Here is a 14,378-nt window from a genome sequence, read left to right on the forward strand (position 1 = left end):
AAGATATAAAGTGCTTGTTAAAACAATTCATAATCTCCTTCCTATCATAAACAGGAACAGAATCCTTAAAAACATAGGTGGGTAGAGCGTGGGAGCTTTTACTCACTGAAAGAGACTTAATGATTTTCCAGAACTTCTGTGGATTATTTAGGTTCTCAGTGGTGACAAACAGATAATATTCTGTTTTAGCTTTCTTAATAGAGGAAGTACATCTGTTTCTTAGTTGTCTGAAAAGAAGCCAATCACTGGGGTAGCCTGTTTTCCTCACTTTGGCCCAAGCCAGGTTACGCTCATGAATGATATCTGCCAGCTCTTGGGAGAACCAGGGGTTTTCACGACCTTTTATCCTATATCTTCTTAATGGAGCATGTTTATTCACAATTTGCATAAACCCATCCTTAAAGAATGCCCACGCTAATTCTACATCAGGGATCAATCCTATTTTCTTCCAGTCATAATTTGACAAATCATGATAAAATGCTTGCTCATTAAAATGTTTAAGAGTTCTTTTAAAAATAATACGATGTTGTGACTTGGCCACTTTAGTATTTCTAATAGCAGCAACAACACAGTGGTCACTTAAGTCGTTACAAAAGACACCCAAAGATGAAAATTTATGAGGAACATTTGTCAAAATCAAGTCAATCAAGGTAGACTTTTCGGGGCTTTTGAGATTCGGCCGAGTGGGTAAATTGACCAGCTGGGTAAGACTGATAAAATCACAAAAAGATTTAAAATCATCTGAAACAGTTTTGAGCCAATCCCAGTTAAAGTCACCAGCTAGAAAAAGCTCCCCATAATTTAGTCTGGACAGCAAAAGGTTTAAAGAATGCAGAGCTTCTGTGGAAGCAGAAGGGGGTTGATAGCAACAAGCAACTGTTATGCAAAGACCCTTTGCAACATTCACATTCAGAGCCAAAAATTCCAATTGTTTGCAAATTGATCCTGATAGAACTATTGTAGCATCAAATTTTGACTTAACATAAGCAGCAACACCACCACCTTTCTTAAGTCTATCGGTGCGATAGATATTGTAGCCAGCCATGCTAACATGTTCATCAGATATATATTTATACAACCAAGTTTCAGAAATGAGGACAATATCTGCATCTGTTGATTGAACCCAGATCTTGATCATATCCATCTTGGGTAACAAACTGCGCACATTAAGATGAACTATCTTCAGCCCAGGTGAGGATTTAAATTCAGATGGTGTCTGGCTACATTGCAGCTCAGGGCCTGGGTTAGGTTGCACATTACCAGATAAGAGCAGTAGTAAGATGATCAGAAGTCTCTGCTTTGTACTTATTGATTTTGACGTGTGAAATGTTGACACAAAGCAGGATTTTTCGTAACTAATTTTGTAATTGTACAAAGCAAGAAGGTTTTGAAGATGAGGTAAATCTTTCTGTAGTTCAAAATGATTAATGTCCTGTTCCAAATACATTGGAAATTGTACAGGATGTATAGCAGCAGTGACACATGTAGATCTGGGAACCATGTCTCGCAGAATGGGGTCACTGTTAAATGTTCTCATTTTAGAAAAATTGAGTGTCCAAAAGTCCCCCACGGCCAATAAGCAAAGTAAAGTTATTAAAAAAGCCATTATCCAAAACACAATGATTGTTGATGCTGAATTAAATAGGCTGCACAAACCTAGGATGGCAAGTAAGGCTCCAGCCAAAAGTTCGGGTCCTGGTGGCTTGCTAGCAGAGGGCTTCTGCTAGCACATTCACCAATGTGGTGTAGAAGGCTTCAATCAACAGCACAGCGCCCGATGTATTGCAGATAAGCTTTTCGAGCAGCACAGGCCTTGGTGTGGTGCTGATGTCTTCCACTAGCAACACAGATGCAGTTTGTTCAGCCGGCAGCAAAGGCCCTGGTGTGCTGCAGACGGCCCCAGTAGTGATGTGTCCTGTGTGTCGAAGCTTCGAATCGTGCGTCGGGTAATCGCGGGGGCGTTTTTCTGAAGCGCGTATCGAGGCTTGCTTTGATTACGTATGCAGTGACGTTCGAGGCCTCGCGGGCAGTCCGTACCACGTGACTGATTCAGGGACTGGTTCACCGGTTCGCGCCAGATTCGAAATAACATGGGCAGGAAAACAGCTGATTCCCCATCACACCGTGTTGTGGAATTGGATTACGTACGTGCTACATAGTTACTTGTGCATTTCTTCTTCGATGGAACCAGCAAGGAAGAGATGTTTTTTTTTTTTAAATTTTGTCTCTCCTAATAAAGTATGCACACAGTAATAAATATCACAAATGATAAACACCAAAATATAAATAAACAACACTACACATCCTATAATCTGATTTCTGTCTTTTAGTTTATTAAAAAGTGAAGCACCAAACACTAGTTTGTGTCATTATCCAGATGTACATAAGGTTTACACATCATTATAATCAAAGAGCCCGCTTCACTTGAATTGTCCACTTGATGGCGCAGTAGAGCAAATGAATCATCACAATGCTTCGAACCATGAGTCGACCAATTGGATGGAAAGCTTCAGTTCATCATGAGGCTTCATCTCACCATCACTAGGCCCCAGCCAGCAGCACAGGCCCTGGGGTGGTGCCTATGGGTCCAGCCGGCAGTACAGGCCCTGGTGAGGCTCAGTTGGTTTATGCTAGCAGCACAGGCCCTGATGTGGTGCCTATGGGTCCAGCTGGAAGCACAAGCCCTGGTGAGGCTCAGTTGGTTTATGCTAGCAGAACAGGCCCTGGTGTGGTGCCTATGGGTCCAGCTAGGCCCTGGTGCGGTGCAGATGGCCTCAGCCAGCAGCACAGGTCCTGGGATGGTGCCGATGGATCTAGCTGGCAGCACAGGCCCCGGTGCAGTGAGATGGCCTCAGAAAACAGCACAGGCCCTGGTTGAGGCTCAGTTGGTTTATGCTAGCAGCACAGGCCCTGGTGTAGTGCAGACAACCTCTGGTAGTAGCAGAGGTCCCCCCCAAAAAAGACCACTTTCCAAGAATTTACAGAATAGTTTAAAATACTCTTAAAAAGCTTGTTAGAAAAAACTAAAATCCATTTAAGATAGTAAAAAACAAAAAAATACCCCAAAAATTCAAAGCAGACATTCAACAAGGAGACATGCTGCTGCCATCTTGGCTTGCGGTTGCAATATAGGGTAGCTTGTTGTGAAATTTACCAAAGGGATAACTCAGTTACTAATTTACTGAATTAGTAACTGAGTTACAATATTCTAAAAGTAATTAATTACTTGAAAAGTAATTATTGCGTTACTTTTAAATGGCCTGCATTTGTAAATGGCCTGCATTTGTATAGCGCTTTTCTAGTCCATAGGACCCCAAAGCGCTTTACACTACATTCAGTCATCCACCCATTCACACACACATTCACACACTGGCGATAGCAAGCTACATTGTAGCCACAGCTGCCCTGGGGCGCACTGACAGAGGTGAGGCTGCCGGACACAGGCGCCACCGGGCCCTCTGACCACCACCAGTAGGCAAGCACGGGGTTAGTATCTTGCCCAAGGATATTTGGCATGCAGCCAGGATGCAGCCTGGGATCGAACCACCGACCTTCTGATTAGTGGCTGACCTGCTCTGCCACCTGAGCTACAGCCACCCCAAAAAAAACAAAAAAAAAGCTTCTGGGGTCCAGGGTATAATTGCCCATTTTTAACTACTTTTGATTTTCCCTGTACATTTCACCTTTAAAAACTATTTACTTTGCCTTGTTTGTTATCATTCTTTTCAGCACAACCTCAAGTGTCTGAATTTACAGTTATGATTTCATTTTGACATACTATGTTAACACAATTGATCTAAAATCAGACAAAAAACCATAAAATCCAAGTAGAAAAAGTTATATTTTTTACTGTAACAACCACAAACTTGTTTAATGAATCATATTTCACAACTTTAAATGCAAATATAAATTGTCAATTTTAAAATCATATGCACAAGTTTTGGAAACAACAAAGCTATTTGCAGCCATTTACCTTTTACCCCTTTTTTAAATCACCATTTCAAACTATTTACCTATTTACCTATTACCTATTTACCTATTTACCCTAACCCTAACCCTAACCCCCTAACCCCCACAGCCCCGTCCTCCAGGGCATGAAGCAGGTATGGAGGAGATCAAAACTCCAGACATCCAGAGGCCCCCAGAACACAAGAGACCAAGGAAGACCAACAGAGGGGCAGCCACGCCACTGTCCCAGAAAGAGCTGAGGAGAGTCCCAGATGAGGGCTCACTCAGCAGCCGCGGAGCAGAAGAGAGGGGGAGTTGCAGTGACGCGCCCGTGAGCTCCGCCGGCAGCCAGCCGTGCCTGAGTGACCGAGCCCCAGGCCGAGAGGCCGGGGGCACCCCACCTCCGAAGTGGCCCGAGCAAGCCCCAGGCTCCAGGCCCGGATAAGCGGCCGCCAAGGAGTGAGCCGGTGTGTACCTGGACGCCCATCCCCGGACACAAAGAACCACCAACGCACCGATGTCTGAGGGGGTCCGCCACTGGCAGGGGAAGTGGTGGTAGGGGGAGATAGGCCTCCATACCTTGGAGGGCCTAAGATGTCCCCAGAGAGGTGGCGCCTGACACCCAACCTGACATATAGACACAGAAATACAGGCACACACATATACAAACATCCATTCCCACCCTCATGCTCTCATATACACTTACTCCACACTCAACCAACGTGGAGACAGACATAAAGAGACGCTGTACACACGATCACACTCCCCAAGCGTACTCTAAGCCTAGGTACCCTTGCCCCTGGAGGGGGGAACTGCACCCAGACCCAGGTGGTGTTACCCTTTTCCCTGCGGTGGGGGGAGGCAGACTGCCCCGACTCTGCAGCAGCAGGGAGGCCCCACACTCCAGACCGCAGTCGGACGGCCAACTCCTCCTCCTAGCCCCCCCGCTCCAGCAGGTCGCAGAGAATGGGGGTGAGAGAAGACTCCAAACCTCCCTCCACCCGCTCGTTGTAGTGTTGATGCATGTGTGTTCTAAGGTGCATTTAAAACCCAGGAGGGCATGGAGCTACCTGCCAGAGAGCAGCAGGTAAGCGCATGGTCCCTCCTGCTGGCCCTCAATGTCTACGTGTATTTAACATTGAGAGGTGGGCAACGACGCCCAGGGTGGGGTGTACACCCTGATGGTACTTTGGATTCCGTGTATCGTGCCCACCCCCAAGATCCTATATGTATGTGTAATGAGAGTGTGAGTAATGTGAATGTCTAAGTTGTGGGATAAAATTGAGGCAGAGGCAGCCAGAAGGGGACGGGGGGGTGGCCTCCTCTGCACCCTGGTGACATACCCCTACTCCAAGGTCCTGCATGTGTGGGTGGTTGTGGTGGAGCGGGAAGACGGAGGCAGCTGGAGATGGGGAGGGAAGGAAGGGAGGGGCAAGTGACCCCTCCCTGGGGCCAGCTCCCCCGCTGACCCCAGTAGGCACCCCCATACTCCGCGACCCACCAGGGAAAGGGGGCCCAGGCCCATCCAGACCGGGGCCCAGCGCAGCAGCGCCCCCCGGCCCCACAGAGCCCAGGACAGTCCACCCAACCCCACCACAGAGAAAACTGCACCCACCCCACCATCCACTCTTCTTCCAGACTACATAAGACAATAAACACCCAGGCTGAGATCTTCCTCCACCTCTCCTGTATCTCCCCTTCCTGCAGAGAGAGCCCCTGAGGAGAGGAAAGCTCCTGCAAGATGTGACAATCTTCCCCACCAGTTGAAGAGCCCCCCAGGTGGCTCGATGCACCGGCGGCACCCTGCTCCAGGGCTGGGCCCCCATGCACCCACCCGCCCACAACCCCGGCAACACACCAACCAGGACCCAAGCCCCCGAGGCCCGGCCCGGGCCCCAGCCCAGAGACGGAGCGCCCCCAGAACCTCACGCCCATCCCGGACCCACCCAGGGGCAGCCAGGCTACCAGGTCAGTAACCCACGTCCGTCAGCACAGACCCTCCCCTAGCCCCGCTGCACGCAGCCGCGAGGAAACAGTCACCTGAGAGCCAACAGAGCCCCTATCCGGACATGACCGCTACCCCGGGTTGAGCCCCCCAAGGAAGATGCCTCCGGGGAACCCCCCGATGCCCTAAGCCTGTCCCTACCCCCACACCAATCACAACAGTGAAGGCGGGACCAAACTATGACCCCCCACCCCCACTAGGTGATGGAGCTGATCAAAGGAGCCCAGAGCAATTGATCTGATGTGGTGGCAGAGGCTGTATCAAGACTAATGTAATCTAATAGATAATTTCTATATTGGTTAGAATTAAGATTATTTTTATTTTTCCAGTTCATGAGGACTGTTTTCTTGGCTATGCATAGGGCAGTGAAAACCATATGGGTGATATTCTTTTCTGAAGTGACATTATCTAAGCTGCCCAACAAACACACTAAGGGGGAAGTTGGAATGTTACATTTCAGACACTTCGATAAGTCTTCACATATCTCGCGCCAAAACTTCTGAACTGGTGGACAGAACCAAAGAGCGTGGATATAATTGTTCGGTGAATTGGTTTGGCAGTGTGAGCAGTTGTTGGTAGACGTAAAGCCCATCTTGAACATCCGATGACCTGTATAGTGCACTCTATGTAATATTTTGTATTGAATTAATTGAAGACTGGGATTTCTAATTAGATGAAAGGTTTTTAAGCAAATCTGAGACCAGAAGTTTAGGTCTAAGTTAACTGATAAATCCGCTTCCCATTTTGCAATAGGAAGTGATATTGACCTTATTGCTTTGTCATCTTGAAGTGGTCATGTGATTGGCTTACCACGACTACTTTATTCTTCCTCAGACAGCAGCACTCCTGCCAATGTTTTGCCCTCTAGCTCCAGGTGTTGTGCCAGAAAGTGATCGTTGGGCAGACAGTGATTGCCGTCCGCGGGAGCGCGCGCAGCTGCTTAAAGCTGTAGCGTCCAGATTACTTACAGCTACTTCCGTGCAACTGATATAAGATGCGCTAGGAAGACAGCTTCAACCGTCTGTTTACTAAAAAAAATAATGCGGTGCAGTCGCGTTACTTTCTTCTTAGTAACGGTAACGGTGTTGTAACGATACAAATAGTAATTAGTTAGATTACTCGTTACTGAAAAAAGTAACACTGTTATTCCCATCACTGCTCATCCCTTTGCGTGTTGTTTTACTGGTATAGGTTAATGATTTTTAACTATTGTTACCACCATTAGATAATGTCTCTGGAGTAGGTGGCACTCATAGGGATAATAACACATCAGAGCTGCTTTTCCACCATCCCTGGACTCGCACCAGTTTGCATACAGGGAGAACCGGTCAACCGAGGATGCGATCGCCACAGAGCTGCACACATTACTGAAGCACTTGGAACACAGGAACACCTATGCACGGCTCCTCTTTGTAGACTACAGCTCGGCTTTTAATACCATCCGGCCATACAAACTCCGTCCCAAACTCCACCAACTGGGACTTAACTCCTCTCTGTGCAACTGGATTGTGGACTTCCTCACTAACCGTAGACAGAGTGTCAGAGTGGGTAAGAACACTTCTTCCACCCTTGTGGTCAACACCGGTGCCCCTCAGGGGTGTGTTGTGAGCCCTCTGCTATACACTCTCTTCACCCATGACTGTATTTCCTCCTGCGCGTCCAATCTCATTGTTAAGTTTGCAGATGACACCACAGTGCTCGGACTTATATCCAACAATGATGAGACAAACTATAGGACAGAGGTGCAACAACTAGAGTCATGGTGCCACGACAATAACTTGGTCTTAAACACCAAAAAGACCAAGGAGATCATTGTAGATTTCCGGAAGAGGGGTCATAACAACCATCTGCCTCTCTTCATTGGCAGTGAGGCGGTGGAGAGGGTGAGCAGTTTTAAATTCTTGGGGGTAACTGTGACCGAGGACCTGTCCTGGGGCAACCATATCACCTCAGTTGCACGGAAGGCCCAACAGCGCCTCTACTACCTGAGGAGACTGCGGAGCGCACACATTCCCAGATCTCTGATGTTGAACTTCTACAACTGTGCCATCAGCAGCGTTCTGACGTATGGATTTCTAGTGTGGTTCCCCAGCTGCACCAAGGCCGATCAGCAAGCACTCCAGCGGGTGGTGAAAGAAGCTGGCAGAATTATTGGAACAAGTCTGCCAGAGATCAGTAATATCTTCCCCACTCGCTGTCTGAGGAGGGTGCACAGTATCCTGCGGGACCAACATCACCCTGCGCGCCACCTTTTCCATCTGCTGCCCTCAGGGAGAAGGTACAGGTCTATACAGGCCAGAACATCCAGACTGGCCAACAGCCTGTATCCACAGGCTGTGAGGCTCCTGAACTCTCTGCCCCCCTCTCACGGACAATAACCATATCCAACTTCTTAACACTAGCATCCCCAGGCTTCTACCTTTCTACCTATAAAACCCGGAGAGCAGTCAAATGGTGGAAGTGGAAGCTAAATTGGCTAGTCATTCATATGTATATTAGGCTGTTAAGTAGGAATTCTGGAGGGAGGGGAGTGGGGGTGGGGGAGTGGAGTGTTTCAGTTTGCCATCTTGGGGAGAAATCAACACACATGGGTGTATGTCCTTTGTTGCTGACATTTATTGATAAAAACAGTACAAAAAACCAACCATTTGTACACATATTTACAAATAATTCAACATTGTCAGCAATCACTCACAATCCTGGCACTGCCATGGTACCTGTAGTCTGCATTTACCACATGTGTATCTTTTGCAGTGAACACATCGCACAGTGGCCTGATTTTTCTTGCATTTGTGTTTGACCTGACACGTGGCTCTTTTTCCAGGGCTAGGTGTGGAGGGTTCTGCCCGAAGCAACTGATCTTTTCTTGCCTTCTTCGCAGCTACATGAGAGTGAGCCAACTCTGTTGCAAGCGCCACCAGGAAGTCCACCCGTCTTTCCTTCGTCCCGGTGCATGCTTGATACAGCACATGTGCATTCAGTGCTGCCATGTCAATCATGTTATAAAACACGGCCAGCGCCGTGTTCCTTTGCGGACAGTGTACTCCCGAACCATCTGGTCCATCACATCCACGCCACACTTTGTTTTGTTGTAAAGGGTGACAGTGTTTGGCTTCCTTTTGGTGGTGTTATCAGTCTGAACCACGCTGTGCATGCTGCTAAGAATATAGACTGTCTTCTTCCGTTTGGCCGCATACGCCGTCAGCGTGGCAGCAGAGGTTGAAAACACCTAAGAAATAAGATAAATTGTTATTTTCATAGCCCTTTTACACACAATGAAACACATAAACATAGAACCACAAAAGACCTGCAACATACCTGAGTGGTGAATACATTGCGATCTGTCTGTCTAGTGGATTGAGGAATTTCCCTGCGAATCCTGTTGACTGATATCATATCTCACAGTACAATAATATTGAATGGGTTGCATTGTTGTATTTTGTCATGTTTCTCAGGTCTTTGTCTGAATTTCTACGAACATTATTGCTAAGGATTGTCTTATTGCATTGGAGTCACACTGGGTTAAATATGTACACTTGGGTTTTAAGGGGTATTTATTATTTTCTTCTTTTTTTTGGGTTGTATGGAAGCCCCAAACGCAATTTCATTGTTCTTGACAATGACAATAAATAAATAAATACTAAAAATACTAACATTTAGAAGAAAAGTCATATAAACAGTCATATGAAAGTCATATAAAATTGAATTTAATAGTCAGATGCTACCAACACTACACTGAAAAAATGGTAATTGGCAGGCTTTTGGATTTGCACAAATGAATTTAGTTAATGCTACACAAGCCTTTCATGTTTCTCTTATTTACATTATTGAATAAAGTACCATTTACGTAATTATAAACAATACTGAAACTACTCATTTTTCTTGCATTGATATAAAATGACTAAATTAGTATACTAAAACCATTGTAATCATGTTTGACCACCAACGGAAATGATGTAATATATTCAAAGACAGCAACTAAATATGATTGGACAATCACATAAGCGCGGCCTTTATACAACAACATTATTCAAGGAGAGCGCAATTGACCGCCAGTTTCTGGAAGACTGTTAAGCCACATGCAACCTTTGGCACTGCGTTAGTGGGCATAGTGAGAAGGTAAGTAAATTAAATACATTTGTTTTCCTTGGGGATGTTTTCACAGAATTATTTTGTTGCGTGCTGGGAAAAAAGTTATCTGTAATGCTTTTCGTACAGCATGCACCAAAATGCACTTTTTCCTTTTCTTTTTACACTGCTAGCTAGTGTTGGTTAGTGATGGTGAGATGAAGCCTCATGATGAACTGAAGCTTTCCATCCAATTGGTCGACTCATGGTTCGAAGCATTGTGATGATTCATTTGCTCTACTGCGCCATCAAGTGGACAATTCAAGTGAAGCGGGCTCTTTGATTATAATGATATGTAAACCTTATGTACATCTGGATAATGACACAAACTAGTGTTTGGTGCTTCACTTTTTAATAAACTAAAAGACAGAAATCAGATTATAGGATGTGTAGTGTTGTTTATTTATATTTTGGTGTTTATCATTTGTGATATTTATTACTGTGTGCATACTTTATTAGGAGAGACAAAATTTAAAAAAAAAAAAAAAAACATCTCTTCCTTGCTGGTTCCATCGAAGAAGAAATGCACAAGTAACTATGTAGCACATACGTAATCCAATTCCACAACACGGTGTGATGGGGAATCAGCTGTTTTCCTGCCCATGTTATTTCGAATCTGGCGCGAACCGGTGAACCAGTCCCTGAATCAGTCACGTGGTACGGACTGCCCGCGAGGCCTCGAACGTCACTGCATACGTAATCAAAGCAAGCCTCGATACGCGCTTCAGAAAAACGCCCCCGCGATTACCCGACGCACGATTCGAAGCTTCGACACACAGGACACATCACTAGTGTTGGTATTAGCTACACGACTATAGCTAAAAAATAGTCTAACAAAGTGCACATAGTCGGGAGAAAGTGGCTGTTATCGGTCGGATTTGGAATGTGGCAGAGGACACTGGGTTGTTAGTGGCTTAACAAGCTCATGAAATCTCACCGAGAGAGCACAATAGTGTTTGTGTTACACTGCTAGTCATTGCTACAGTGGCTAATTGCTGCAACAGTCAGAGTTTAGCAAACTGGGATTGCCACTGTGAGATATGTTAATTCTGGTGGCTGACACACACGCAAGTCATAACAAGAATCCGTCCACACGTACACAGATATTTTTGAAAATGGAGATTTCCCATTTTAGTTAAAAAAATAAAAAAAATCCCATCCATGCTGCAGTCTTGAAAAAATATCTCCGTCCACATGTAAACTCAAATGCTGTCAAGAACCAAATCCTAGTGTAACAAACAGTGTAGAAATGTTGGTTAATCAGAAGTCTAGAAGCCTGGGAGCGGAAGGAGTAAACAGTTTTGTATACTCACAAAACTTTGAGGTAATTCTGAAAAGTTTTCGTGTTTTTTCTAGAAAGGCAGCTAATTTTGTGTTACCTTTTGAAATGATGAAGGCATTTAAAATGTTAATAACTAAAGACAGTATTTTGGATTTTGTGTCTCTTGCTCTCATGGCCAGGTTCACAACGCTATGAAATACGACTGGAAATTCCCCACTCACAACTGGGGAATGCACAAAATTCATACAGCATACAGAAATTTAATAAAAATAAAATGTTTTCGCAAAACCAACTACAAAGTTGGCGTAGGTATTTAGGTTGTGAGAGCGTCCATGTTAAATGTATAAGTTCACCCTGACGCCTGTCTTTCTTAATGGAGGCACAGTAACTGCGTATGTATATGTAAGTGTGTAAAAACTGCAAACAGTAAGATTAACAGCAACAGTATTTTGCCAGTATCTGCTACTGAAGAAATTAATCTCACAGCGTGACGTCTAAAAAGGCGGACAGGTGGACAGGTGGACAGGCAGGTGGCTCGAAAACAAAAACACGCCGAGTTGTGATCTGGGTACACAGGGAAAAAAACAGTGTTAGGTCCGATGGAGAGTTTGTCATACGAGTTCTTTTCCCGCAGGCGTACGTTACCGCTGAGAGGCGACTACGGACTGGCGTGGAGCAGCAGGTAGGGCAGGATTAAATAGTCCACCTGGTGATCGCCTGGGATGGGATGCAGGTGTGGGGTTAGCAGCCACGCTCGTGGGCGTGGACATCCCAGCAGCACCCCGGACGCCGGGCCGCGGACCATGACAGTTTGTGTGGACGAAAGACCCAAATGCACAGAAAAGGCTGCGTTTTCAAAAATACCTTGTGTGTGTGGATGTAGACTTAGACTTGGGTTTAAGAACCTTTGCCCATGAATGCCAAATCATCTGTCATAGTCATTGTTTTAGGTGAAGTGCCCCTTACTTAACTATTATCTTATTCAAGCCCAACTAATACAGATATCTACAAACAGATACATACATTTGGTCAATGGAGCATGCTCCCAGCACCCCAAGAAAAGCATGGCCAATAAACAGTGGTTCTAATTGTCTAATTAAGTTCTGGATTGTGAATTTTCCAATACTGTCCAAACAAAAGTTACAACCTTTCTGGGGGTTTTTTTAGTTTGTGTGGAACATATGTGAGCTGCTTCTCAAAACATTATGTATAAATGAGCAAAAGATTGGCACTTTAATGTTCTGCTTGTTGGGAATAACTTTTTTTAGTAAAAGTTAATGTTGTATGTACGATGGCTGGGAAGTGCAAAGCGCAACAAATTAAAAAACAGCAACAAATTAAAAAACCGCAACAAATTAAAAATCCACAACAAATTAAAAAACCGCAACAAATTAAAAAACCGGCTAGCTGGCTAGCGTGTACGGGCCGAACTGGGATGACGACTCTTTTATAGCTAAACTTTTCTCTTCACTTCCAAATCTGGAAAACTATCATCTTATTATTGGAGGTGATTTTAACTTGGTTCAGGACACTCTGCTGGATAGATCGTCAACTAAGGCCTGTTCCCTGAATAAATCTGCTAAAACCCTAGAATTTTTCAAAACTCAGCTGGGGATTGTGGATCCATGGCGACATGCGAATCCCACTACTAAGGCATTTTCCTTTTTCTCTCATCCCCACCGTACATATACACGTATAGACTTTTTTCTTGTTGATATTAGGTTTCTCTGTAAAATTAGCCATTGTCAGTATCATGCTATCGCCATTTCAGATCATTCACCAGTTTCTTTTGATGTGGTATTAGCGACCCCGTCTCGACCCATTAAACATTGGAGATTTAACTCTAGCCTGTTGATAAGGGATGACTACACACATTTTTTGAGATCACAGTTCTCACTTTTCCTTGAGTTGAACGATTCTACTGAAGTGTCAAGAGGTGTATTATGGGAAACGTCGAAAGCCTACATGAGAGGCCAGCTTATAGGATTTGTGTCAAATTTAAAGAAGAAAGAGTTAACTTACACGTCCAGTTTATTGAATAAGATCAAAGATCTAGATGGCAGATATGCATCAAACCCAGATCCTAACCTCTATACAGAACGTGTGAAAGTTCAAGCCAGTCTCAATTTAACCACCACCGCAACAGCTATGGTTCAATTAATTAAGACTAAGCAACGCTTTTTTGAATCTGGCGACAAGGCAGGGAAACTTCTGGCTTATCAAGCCCGTGCCGAAGCAACCTCTAAGCTAATCCCAAAGGTCAAGTCTGCTGCTGGTGACATAATATCGGACCCAGAGGGAATTAATTAAGTATTTGTAAGTTTCTATTCCAATCTATACACTTCAAGTTCTCCCCCTCTATCAGAAGAAACTCTCCAAAATATACATTTTCCAAGAATAGATAGAGATCTGACGAAAGGATTAGGGGGACCTATCACTGTAGTAGAGGTACAAGAAGCCATTAAATCCTTAAACACAGGTAAATCGCCGGGCCCTGACGGTTACTCTGCAGAATACTATAAAGTCAATTCTGATCTTATGGCACCGTTGTTGAAAGATATGTATAATGAAGCCTTTTCAAAATGTCAATTACCCAAGACTTTGTCCGAAGCTACTATTTGTTTAATCTTGAAAAAGGATAAGGATCCTTTGTTGTGCAGTAGTTACAGACCAATTTCTCTTTTAAATATTGATTTTAAAATACTATCTAAAATCCTCGCACTTAGGCTACAACGTGTTCTGTCACAAATTATCGCCTTTGACCAGACGGGGTTTATGGCCGGCAGGCACTCATATGACAATTCAAGACGCCTCTTGAATATTATCCATACATCGTGCAACTCAATTCCAGAGGTTGTGGTATCTCTTGACGCGGAGAAAGCTTTCGACCGCGTCGAGTGGAGCTTCCTCTATGAGGTGATGGATAGGTTTGGCTTGGGGGCTGACTTTATTCTCTGGGTTAAGCTACTATATTCCTCGCCATCCACCTGTATTCGTACTAACAACAACTTGTCT

This window comes from Aulonocara sp. 'chitande type north' Nkhata Bay, linkage group LG4 (genome assembly GCF_057382095.1).
Source record: "Aulonocara sp. 'chitande type north' Nkhata Bay isolate Kocher_YH1m ecotype deep benthic linkage group LG4, A_spYH_male_GT1.1, whole genome shotgun sequence".
In the NCBI taxonomy this organism is placed as follows: Eukaryota; Metazoa; Chordata; class Actinopteri; order Cichliformes; family Cichlidae; genus Aulonocara; species Aulonocara sp. 'chitande type north' Nkhata Bay.